We start from the raw sequence: 11,732 nt of genomic DNA on the forward strand, positions 1-11,732 counted from the left end.
TATATATATATATAATGAATAAAATTATATATTAAACATATTAATTGCGTTAATACAAACTAAAAAATGGAATATCAGCATTAGATTAGTTTCAAAATACAAAAAATAAAAAACTCAGTAAACCAAGAGGCACCCTAGAGCAAATGAGATAATGTCACTGACAAAAAACTACTATATCTCACTGCTTTGATTAAGTTTCATTACAATCAAGCTTTAAGCTTAAATACTATTACACAACTTTATTACATAGTAATGAACTGGTGCTATAGTTGCTTAATCTGAGATTCCCTTATATCGCCTCTTGTTACATTAACAAGATATATTAAGATAAAAATCGAAATATATTTAAGAAACGCTTACGGAGTCAGAGCTGTAGTTGTTAATCTTATTAAACTCTGGGAAGAGTTCCCAGAGTATACTTGAAATTCGAGGTACAACTTTTTATGCCCCTACTGCGATGCGGAGCTGGGCATAGTAGTTTGCCCCAATCCGTCCCGGTTTTGTGGACAGGATATCTCAAGATTGGACGAATAGATTTTGACCAATTTTATAGCACGGATACTACATGAAAGGTTCTAAACCTGATTAACTTTTGAACATTGTGGGTCAAATGTCAAGGTGGGAGCAAAGGTGTTTCATAAAGGTGTTTTTTTTTCTTTCTTGAATTCGTTAATTTTTTTTCTCTATCTACAACAACATTTTCTGTAATTAATATTCCAAAATTCAGCAATGGGCCCAACTCTAACGCACAATACACTATAAATTATTAGAATTAAACGCTCTAGGTTTATTTATTAGCATTATTAAAAAAAAATACGTTCACAATGCAATAACGTCGTAAAAACCAAGCGTTAAATATTCAAATACACTTTAGTACGGAATAAGCTCATAAAGATATCGCTACGATAGCCATTTTCTGTCAGTACGGAGAGTGCCATTATGACTTATAGCAGTCATTTCACAGAGAAATACCCATCACTGTGATTAATTCCTGTTAGGTCGTAAAAATAACCCCAATGAAACACAAACTCTAATATCTAGAGGAACAAGCTACAGCAGACGTTGGTACTCCTATCGACCAAACTACCTACCTACATCATTTTGATCAATACAAGTGCGCGTGACGGGTCATAGTGTCCTTGCACGTGATTCCAAGAGCTGTTATGCCTTAGTCATAGCAACAATTTCGTGTCAGTAACGTATTTCGCACAGTATGGTTGTGTATCGAAACGAAGGAACATGACACGACACAAAAAAAAAACTATAGGTGGCGTAACCTGTTAACGGTTGATAATTGACTCATTAAAACAAGTAGCAAGGCTGATCGATGGATAAATTAACAGTTTTTATTTCACACAAAGAAAGCTAACATTATAATCCTTCGTTATATTTTAGGGAATAAAAAACCGCGATGTTTAAAAACAAAAAAAGAGTAAATTATTCGTGCACCAAAATATTAGCAAGTTCGTGAATTTGTTGATTATAGGGTCTCTAAAACAAATACGAAATCACAAAAAACACCATCAGTACTTATAATTACCGTTGGGGTTTCTTATGCATTTTACGAGTGTTTTCACCAAACTGTTTTGGTGTGATTTTGGTTTGAAATTCGCGCAAAGCTACACGAGGGCTATCTGCGCTAGCCGCCCCTAATTTAGCAGTGAAAAACTAGAGGGAAAGCAGCTACCGCCAACTCTTGAGCTACTCTTTACCAAGTAGTAATGTGATTGACCGTTACACCATAACGCCCCTACGGCCGAAAGGGAGGGCATATCGCAACCTTCAGGCTGCGAGTCGAGTGCCCTAACCACGAGGCCATGCCAGGTCCCCTCAACTAAGATAGTAATATAGCAAAAGTTTCTAAAGTAAAAGTCATAAAGCCAAAGGAAAATTAGTTTCCGAATACTTGAGGGCTCTTAATAAAAGAGTAAAAAGTAAAAAGTAAAAGTCATAAAGCCAAAGGAAAATTAGTTTCCGAATACTTGAGGGCTCTTAATAAACCCACGCCAAAAGATTTTATCCACTTTCCTTCTGACTTAACAATACTTTCATTGTATTTCGAACATATCTTAATGAAAGGGTTAATGAACACGATAGTGCATATAAAAACTATCTTTAGTAACAAATTCCGACAAGTTTTTCCTTTATTATACGTTTGAGAGTGTTTTAAGTTCTATACGCTAATGTGTTTTCGAAATTTTGTTTTACAAACAGCGAGAGAGAGCTCACGTAGTTTAACTTTAACACCTAAAGAAAGACACAGTAAGTACAAGTTTCTCACTTGGACGCTATTTTAACAAGAACATTCAAACAACAAGATCAGAAAAAAAAGAAACACTCGTAACAAGTAAACAACCAAAACTATCCTTCAGACTATAACTGTGGGAAGGGTAAAGTGTGCCTCTGTGATGGAGGTATCAGAAGAGGTAGGGCTCCAGAGTTGCGTTGTAGGGATACACCACCTATCAGATCCAACCTCTATTTATGAAACTTCTGATTTTTAAATACAAACAAGTATTCCGACAACAAGGTCGAAAACGATGTTTCGCGCATAAAAACCCGCGAAAAATAAAACACGTAGTAAATATAAATGAAAGAAAAAAGGATATCCACCGCAGTTTGCATCCCCAACTGATTCCCCCCCTTGTATTTTATATGCAACGCTTGACGTTTTTGTTGGTCCTTTATGTGGTTTCTACTGCCTTACCTCCTACTTAACAGTAGGGTGGGCTCGACATGTCCTTTCTATTTTGTTACTTTCGCCTGAATATATCATTGGCATCCATTAGAATTATCTGATATACATATCATTAGTAAACTCGCTCTTCATGCAATTTTGATGCTATACGCGCTTTTAAAACACAAATACACGGTGTTATCGCTTCGGTCGCCACCAGTTGTGACAAATCTATAGAAGTATACAGTGAAACCCATTAGAGCATGTTAAAGTAACCGCACCCACTATTTCTATAGAAAACCGCGTGTGGCAATGTACTTCACATGTGGGAGGAACACGTGCTAACTGCTGGTTCACAAATTAAGCCAGATTACTCTTTTACAAATCGTTAGAGATTAAGGGTTAAGTTTTTCCTCGGCACACCTTTGTTGTTTTTTTTTGCAAACGAACAAAATTAAAAAAACAAACAAGTTATATGGACAGGTTATGAAACAATGTCCGGACGAACACTTCTACAGTTGTAAGTTATATGGACAGGTTATGAAACAATGTCCGGACAAGCGCCACCTGCCGCCAACTCTTGGGCTACTCTTGTCTTACGAATAAATACATTCTGTATTACATAAGATGTCCACTTTCTGAGGCCTGGTTGGTCTAGTGGCTGATGTACTCTGATTTATGAATTCGAGAATTCACCAATTCCGACTCGTTGACCAAAAAAAAACAAAAAAAAAAACGCGAACATTGTTTCATTACCTGTTCATATAACTTACATCTGTAGAAGTGTTCATGGGGACATTGTTTCATAACCTGTCATATAACTTACAACTGTAGAAGTGTTCACTAGCTGCCTTCCCTCAACAATTTACTAACAATTATCTTTTAATAATTCTTTTATCGGTGGGACAACGTGACTCTCTGGCAGTGATGGTATCACACCGACAAACCGGTCAATTTGAAGTAATTACTGGACACATTACTATACCTGCTTTGTTGTTGTTGTTTTCTGGCTCACAAGTTGTGAAATCAATTTTATTTGTACATTTTCTGATAACTGTACGTAGCAACCATGAGCGGGATTTGGGATCCAAATGCAAGCAGGGGAGGGGGGGGGGGCAAAAAGTCTGACTTAATTGTTGTGTATGTCACGTGTACACTTCCCACAGAAAAAGATGTGGTGTAACTTCTCACCCCCCACCCCCTATTCCCGCCTACGTTTTCAATCCTTTTTTTTTTTGGCTGTTGCTTATTACGTTCTCTAGTACACGTTGCTGGCAGTTAGAGAATGAACGTTTATTGTGCTGTTCGTAGAAAGTGTACCGCGCGTTCGATATGTACGCGAAAGCGCGTTCAAAACTAGATCAATGCCAGTGTAGTTAGTGCTAGATGCGCAAGAATACCTTGAAACACGTGTCACCGCTCCCCCCTCATTGGTGTCACAGTTCATTTACTTACCACTTGGCTGACACCTTGAACAAAGCAACGCTTCTTGTTCGATGAGCTGTAACCTTAATAAGGTAAAAACCGTGGTAAAAGATAAAAAAAAAAACACGAGTTCATTCGTCGTTCTATTCAATGAAGTGCTATGTTATTTATTGTTCACCTCTGGATGTTTCAGGTTATATGTTTTATTCCAGGCAACAGTTAAAGTTACTTTAGTTTCTTACCGGTTATATGTTTTATTCCAGACAACAGTTAAAGTTACTTTAGTTTCTTACCGGTTATATGTTTTATTCCAGACAACAGTTAAAGTTACTTTAGTTTCTTACCGGTTATATGTTTTATTCCAGGCAAAAGTTAAATTTACTTTACTTTCTTACCGGTTATATGTTTTATTTCAGGCAACAGTTAAAGTTAATTTAGTTTCTTACCGGTTATATGTTTTATTCAACATTTCAATAAACACATTTTAATGTTAACAGCTACTAAACTTCATAGAGATAAGCAGAGTCCACTTAAATCTGATTACAAAAAAACAAAAACATTTTATTAGGTTAGAATAAAATCAAATATAATAAAACTATATCTAAATCACGTGCATGCGTCTAGTCTGAAATGGAGTAAGTATAGCAGTGCTTTTTAAAGTGGGTGTCGCGTTGTACCCCGAAATTGCACAAAATGTTTTGTTAAGTTTTTATTTTCTTCTATTTATCTAATGTTTTACGTTCTTTTTTTGAGCACGCGACACGACATAGGTTTACCAATACAGCCTTTTGTGGTGACAGGTAACGTGGTGGGGGTACCAATACAGCCTTGTGTAGTAGTGGCAGGTAAAGTGGGGGGTACCAATACAGCCTTGTATAGTAGCGGCAAGTAAAGTGGGGGGTACCAATACAGCCTTGTATAGTAGCGGCAAGTAAAGTGGGGGGTACCAATACAGCCTTGTGTAGTAGTGGCAGGTAAAGTGGGGGGTACCAATACAGCCTTGTGTAGTAGTGGCAGGTAAAGTGGGGGTTACCAATACAGCCTTGTATAGTAGTGGCAAGTAAAGTGGGGGGTACCAATACAGCCTTGGGTAGTAGTGGCAGGTAAAGTGGGGGGGGGGCGACGCGCCTGTTTATACTCATCTCTACAGTGTCCAATTATTGTTGATACGTACATAGCGTGTCGCCATCAATGAAGTACAGTCTGAAGAGTAGTTTGATTTTGTTTCGCAACAATGTAACAGGACACCAGACAACAAAAACTGTTAAGTCAAAACAAAATGGTTGTTTCGCAACAATGTAACAGGACACCAAACAATAAAAACCGTTAAGTCAAAACAAAATGGCTGTTTCGCAACAATGTAACAGGACACCGAACAACAAAAACCGTTAAGTCAAAACAAAATGGCTGTTTCACTACAATGTAACAGGACACCAAACAACAAATACCGTTAAGTCAAAACAAAATGGCTGTTTCGCAACAATGTAACAGGACACCGAACAACAAAAACCGTTAAGTCAAAACAAAATGGCCTCCTTTGAAAAAATTGTTTTTTTTGTTTTTTTTGCTGGTACACCGTACCAGCATTAAAATTCTTACCGGTACGTCAGATCAACTTATTTTTACCACTGATTCCCCCACCCCACCCCATTAAAGTTACCAAGAGTTCTATATCTGTTGCCTTTTAATCCTCTTTCATGTGTGTTTCTTGTTTGTTTGCTCTGAGAAATTCATGAAAACACACTGACTACCTAATCATCTTTACTTTTGAGTTTACAGACTAGAAGGAAGGCATCTAGACCAAAGTACTCACCGCCGACTCTTTGACTACACTAAATGAACAACAACGGGAATTGACCGTCACTCGATCTCATAACACACCAAAGGTACCAAAGTGCAGGGCGAGAGTTGGGACGTAAATCATGGATCTTTAGCTTCACAGTTCGGCACTCTAGCCTTTAGGCCACGACCCGCCTCTTTATAATGGTGATTGTAGTCACTCATAGCTAAGATGCCAGGTAGACTGAGCGATAACTAGAGAGTACGCACCAACTAAATGATGGTTTACACAAGGGACCGTTTGTTTATATATCGGGTCAAGTACAATATGAATAAAGAAGTTGATATGGTGCACACGGTATGTGTGTGTGGGGGTGGGGGGGAGATACATAACACATGGTGCACTCGGCATGTGTGAGGGTGGGGAGATACATAACACATGGTGCACTCGCATGTGTGGTGGGGGGATACATAACACACAGCAGTAAACATGTAATAATAAGTATACTATTTACCACACGTATACAGTGTAGCTTTGTGTGTGTCTGGTAGCCGAGTCATCCAAATAATAACTTTATTTGATGTAAGATACAAGAGAAATTCGGGGTTTGATACAATAGTACTTCTAACTTGTTTATGACAAATTAAACGAGTACAGGTTGGAACTCAGCATTCCGAATAACGGGATCCGCTAATGCAATGGTCTTCAAAGTGAGGTTCGAGGAGACCCCTGGTGGTGCGAAAGAGTTTTTCCAAGTAGTCACAGGCTGGTGCAAAACTCCAAGTCACTGACGCGTAACGCCACGACCGAGAGAACAGAATACGGCCGGTAAGGTTGTCCGCGAGGTCTTTCACCCCACCGAAATGGTCTGTGGACCAAATAGCTTTAGAACCACTGCGCTAATGTTTTATTACGACCACTGCTTGATATACTTAGGCACTTCAGCGCTTCCGTAACGCCAACATTATATGGGGCGGTTTCACGTCGCTATCCACTGGTAATTAATAAGTGGTCCCTCAAGGGAAATGTCCAATGGCCTCAATATTCTACGGGGTTGATTTATTGGTTGCGAGGGGGTCTGGAATTATTGGCAATCTACGTTCACTTGGTGTCTACCTCGTCATAAAGTGTGGGGGGAGGGGGAAAGAGAGAGAGAGAGAATTTAATAAAGACTACTGTCACGCTCTTGGAGCTTATATATTTTCATACACATTGTTCGCGTGTTATCCTTATCCGTTAATTTATGAGCGCGAGTGAGTGTAATTTTCAAAGGGTATATTCGAGTTTGTGTGCATGCGCACGAATGTAAACATCCTGAAGGCAAAGAACATCGTAAGACCATACGCGGTACTACATAGTTCCACGTATTACTACTGCTGTGACCTTATACCTTCACCGGATGGGCCACACCCGGGGGGTGGAAAGACGCCTAACGTGTTTTGTTTGTTTGAAGTTAAGCAAAAAAAGCTACGCAATGGGCTATCTGTGCTCTGCCTACCAGGGGTATCGGAACCCGGTTTCTAGCGTTGATGAGTCCGCAGACAACGTGTTTTTTTGTTCGCTTACTTATTACTTGAGCGGAACAAATCCCCTGGTGGAGAGTCGAGTGCGATAGAAATCTTAGAGTGTAGTTATTTCCGAATTACTACTTACAATTGGTCACGGGGGCTCAAATCATGTCGACCTTGAAACAAAAAAAATCATGTTATTTAACGTGTGCGCCTTATAAAAAATCCCATTTACTAATATAGTGGGAAGAACAAGGCTTGTAGTGAAAACCACAGACGTGTCTAATGTGTGCTATACACCAATGGTGCAAACACTTTTTTCAATGGTGCCCCATCTTTCTACACATGCGTTTTGTTGCGCGCCCTCTCGCACACCCGTATAATTTATTTGTGTATGTACTTCGCATGACATTTTCCATGTTAATTCATTTTATTACATTACTTAATAGTTGTATTATGTGTACGTTAGGTTTCAAGACTTCTTTATTTATAAAATTGTAATTTCAGATACAATTTATACGCTTCTAGTTATAGTTGTGCCCCCCACCCCCCCTTGGAGTGGGGATCTACTCCACAATTTCCGCATAAGCCATCGTAATTTGTTTGTTTGTTTGAAGTTAAGCGCAAAGCTACACGATTGGCTAACTGCGCTCTGCCCACCACGGGTATCGAAACCCGGTTTCTAGCGTTGTTAGTCTGTAGACATACCGCTGTGCCACTAAGGGTGGGGGGGGGGCAAGCATTCGTAAAGGAAGACGAAAGCCGAACACTCGCTTTAAATGTTTCACATCCAAATTACAGACATTAGTGTTTGGGTAAGCTCGTTATAGCAAACCCGCTATGTTTCTACGTGTTCAAAGAATTATTACTAATCTTTCATTGTTAGAAAGCGTTTAAAACGATACATCGCTGGAAGATATCGATGGAACGTTAATAATATTAAACGCGTACTGCACTGTTCAGATGTGTAAAAGTATGCAACTTACCACTCCCAATTTTTCCCCTTCCGCATGTTCACAACATGACACGGTATCGTTTCTCGGAGGTTCCTAAACTGGGATGAGCGAGGTCTCTAGGTGAATGTGGGGGGGGGGGCTTAGAACGTGTAGAAATATTATCTTTAAATCTTCCTTGACACTGGAAAAAAGCTATATTTTCAACGAGAATATTAATTATTGCAAGAAATAAAACTACACAAGGTTCCCCTCTGAGTGTCTTAGATCTTGTGGAGTCACAAGCTAAAAGATTTGGACAGCTCCGTACGAACGCGGTACCGTTTCAAACCGCGTTCTTACCATGTACGAACGCAGTACCGTATCAAACCGCGTTCTTACCATGTACGAACGCAGTACCGTATCAAACCGCGTTCACGGCGAGGTATCTTGTCGAACTATACCTCCGCGTCGCTCCAGTTCAGCGTATGGCGTCGTGCTCACCTCTCTACACCATCTTCAGCCAAGTAACAAAAAAAGTAGGACTTATATAGCACAGCATCGTTTGAATTACGGTTAACCGTTCATTTAGATACCCAGTAAACTAAAATCGCAAAACGTCACGACTAAGCTATATTTACAACAAATTAATACTAAACTACAAGCGTATCATCGCATCATTCTTACCACATAACACAACCACGTTTCCGCCATCTTCCCGCCTCGTTGTAGTAGAAGCACGACTGCAACTTGTTATAGGTTATGTCCGAACTTATTCGGAATCTCAACACTGGATACTCACTTAAAAACTCTTAAAACATAATCTGGCAATTAATCCATCCTTCCGACCATGATTTAAAAATTATACCACAAAGACGCACACGGAAGAAAACACTGGTTTGCACGAGACCCCATGCGACAGGATAATCGGCTCTCTCAGTCCACTAATACTTGGTTACGTGCGAAGCGGGAATTTGAGGGTGGAGAAGATTTTTCACCCTCAATGTATATATTTTTTTTCTCTTCCTAAAATCAGGCCAAGTTAGGTATATATATTATTTCTGGCAGTTATTTTGATTTGAACTTAATTACTTCACACGAAATAATTAATAATCAAGGGTGCTCGAAGATTAGCAATCCTCCTTCACCCTGCTCGAGGCTTTAAGTTCAATGAGAGGTCATCGTTTTAATGAGGGCGAATAAATAAATAAATAAAAATCAAAACATATACACACAGATGATCATGAGGGAAGTGAAGGCAAGTCCAAGGCGTAGCAGAGGCCGGTTGATGTAGTAGAAGGTGCAAGTCAACAGCAATTGTTGACAATTTATCGAAACAAACTGAGTTAGGTGCCATTCTGTCTGTAATTTATGAAATTAAACACAGTAAGGGGTGGGGGGGAGTCGTGTTATAAAACTAATAACGAACTTCTGGCATCATAATGCAGGATATTAGCCACTTTGTTAAGCAGTGAAGCCAACGTTTATTTCGTGATAGGACACGAAATATAAACTATTGGCTAGTTACTACGGGATATTAGCTTACCCATTTGTTAAGCAGTGAAGCTACCTCTAATATATAAACAGGGCATAGTTTATTATGTTGGAGCATTCTAGGAAGGAAAATTAACTAGAATCGTCACTTATTTAATAACGATTCCACTTTTTTAGACACTAAGGATGTGACTAAATCCACGAATATGGGCGAGATAATATCGTCACTGTATCCTATAGAAATACTCTCTACACGCACTTATTAAAACAGGTGAAATCATATCGAAAACGTTGGGTTCAAGGCTAAGAAAGAGAACAGGCATATCTATAAATCTAACGACAAACCGTAGTTTCTGCAGTATTTACGGTGGTGACATCTTCTTGATAGGCTTAGCCGTTATCTAGCGGGCACTCAGTGCCTGTACTTTTTGACAGCTTGTTGCTAAGTGCAGACTTTTAGCCACTATCTCGCGGGCATTCGGTGCCCGTACTTTTTGACAGCTGGTTGCTAAGTGCAGACTTTTAGCCACTATCTCGCGGACATTCGGTGCCCGTACTTTTTGACAGCTGGTTGTTAAGTGTACTTTATTTAGCCGCTATCTCGCGGGCATTCGGTGCCCGTACTTTTTGACAGCTGGTTGTTAAGTGTACTTTATTTAGCCGCTATCTCGCGGGCATTCGGTGCCCGTACTTTTTGACAGCTAGTACTGAATACCATCAGTATCAAGTTTGATCTTTTATCTATTTTTATTCTAAACTTCTTAGTTACACACACCACTTTAAAAATGGGTTGTGTATACCAGAAAATTTCATTTAAAAACTTTGCTTAAAAAATAGATTTAAAATATATAAAAAATGAAAAATATTGGATCCAACACATACGAGTATATTTGCGAAATCTTTTTCGGTTCAACTATGAAAATCTTGTTGCGAAAAGCATGAAAAAAAAATATTAAAGTGTTACACTAGATGGAGCTTTTACGTTAACAGTTACAACAAAACGTTCTCATTAATTTTTTTTAACGTCTCGATACGTATTTGGTTCTGAAATTGAAAACACTAAAGCAATAGACGAGATGCTCAGTAACGACGGTGGAAAGATACACGGTATTTAAATTCTATGTGTCGATAGCGAAAACATTAAACACGAGACCTTACTAGTATAATCTTGAGAAACACAATGTGTCTAAAGAAATTCTAAACAATCGTGTGAGCACAAATTAGACTTACCAGAACGTTCGAGTCGTTGTCGAGATTTCTTCTTCTTGTGCCGTAATAGATTAAGACTTCTGGTTCTTACAGCTGCCAAGTAAAAGCAGACACCAAACGTCAACTCTCTACACTTTTTTAAGTTTAAAGCAACAAACTTACATTCGGTATTTCAAGTGGATCGTTGTCCACAAAGAAAAGTTTTTTTTCGATTAGAAACGGTTGTTACCGTGTGGTTCGCAGTTCAGACAGAGCCAATAATGTAGCAGCACGCGATCAACGCAAGATGCTCGACCACCGTGATCAAATTGAGTTAATCTGGCTAAAACATGGCTGTTTAAATTTCAAAAGAACGAACTGATGTGAAAGAACAGTTCGTCTGGCAGGAAAGTTTCAAGAGATTAAAGGATTTTATATACATACGAACCCTCACCAGCAAAAGACAAGACTGAAACCAACTGATGACAAGCTCACATTTCATCAACATTTTTTAGCTAAAGACGCGCAAGCGCCGCGTCGGGTTCGACTAGTCCATCCACCGAGAGGGGAAGAAGCTGACGACTTGCGCACACTTCTGACTACAAAAACGACCAGTTCGTGTAACACACCAGCATGCTATGGAAATAAACACTCCTCAGGCTATCGCAGTACGCTTCGCACTCCAGATTAAACCTAAAAGCATTACACACCCTCCCCACTTTTCTTCT

General features: G+C 39.2%; 1 long non-coding RNA gene across 1 annotated transcript in view; it reads right to left on the reverse strand.

The window, feature by feature from the left end:
• LOC111086923 overlaps nucleotides 1-11,511 on the reverse strand; it is a 61,625-nt gene extending 50,114 nt beyond the window's left edge. Inside the window, exon 1 of the long non-coding RNA XR_002611637.1 lies at nucleotides 11,047-11,511. This is a non-coding gene — a long non-coding RNA (uncharacterized LOC111086923). The remainder of the gene's footprint in view (nucleotides 1-11,046) is intronic.
• Between the last annotated feature and the right edge of the window lie 221 nt (nucleotides 11,512-11,732).

The sequence above is a fragment of the Limulus polyphemus genome, unplaced genomic scaffold (assembly GCF_000517525.1).
Source record: "Limulus polyphemus unplaced genomic scaffold, Limulus_polyphemus-2.1.2 Scaffold1556, whole genome shotgun sequence".
Taxonomy (NCBI): Eukaryota; Metazoa; Arthropoda; class Merostomata; order Xiphosura; family Limulidae; genus Limulus; species Limulus polyphemus.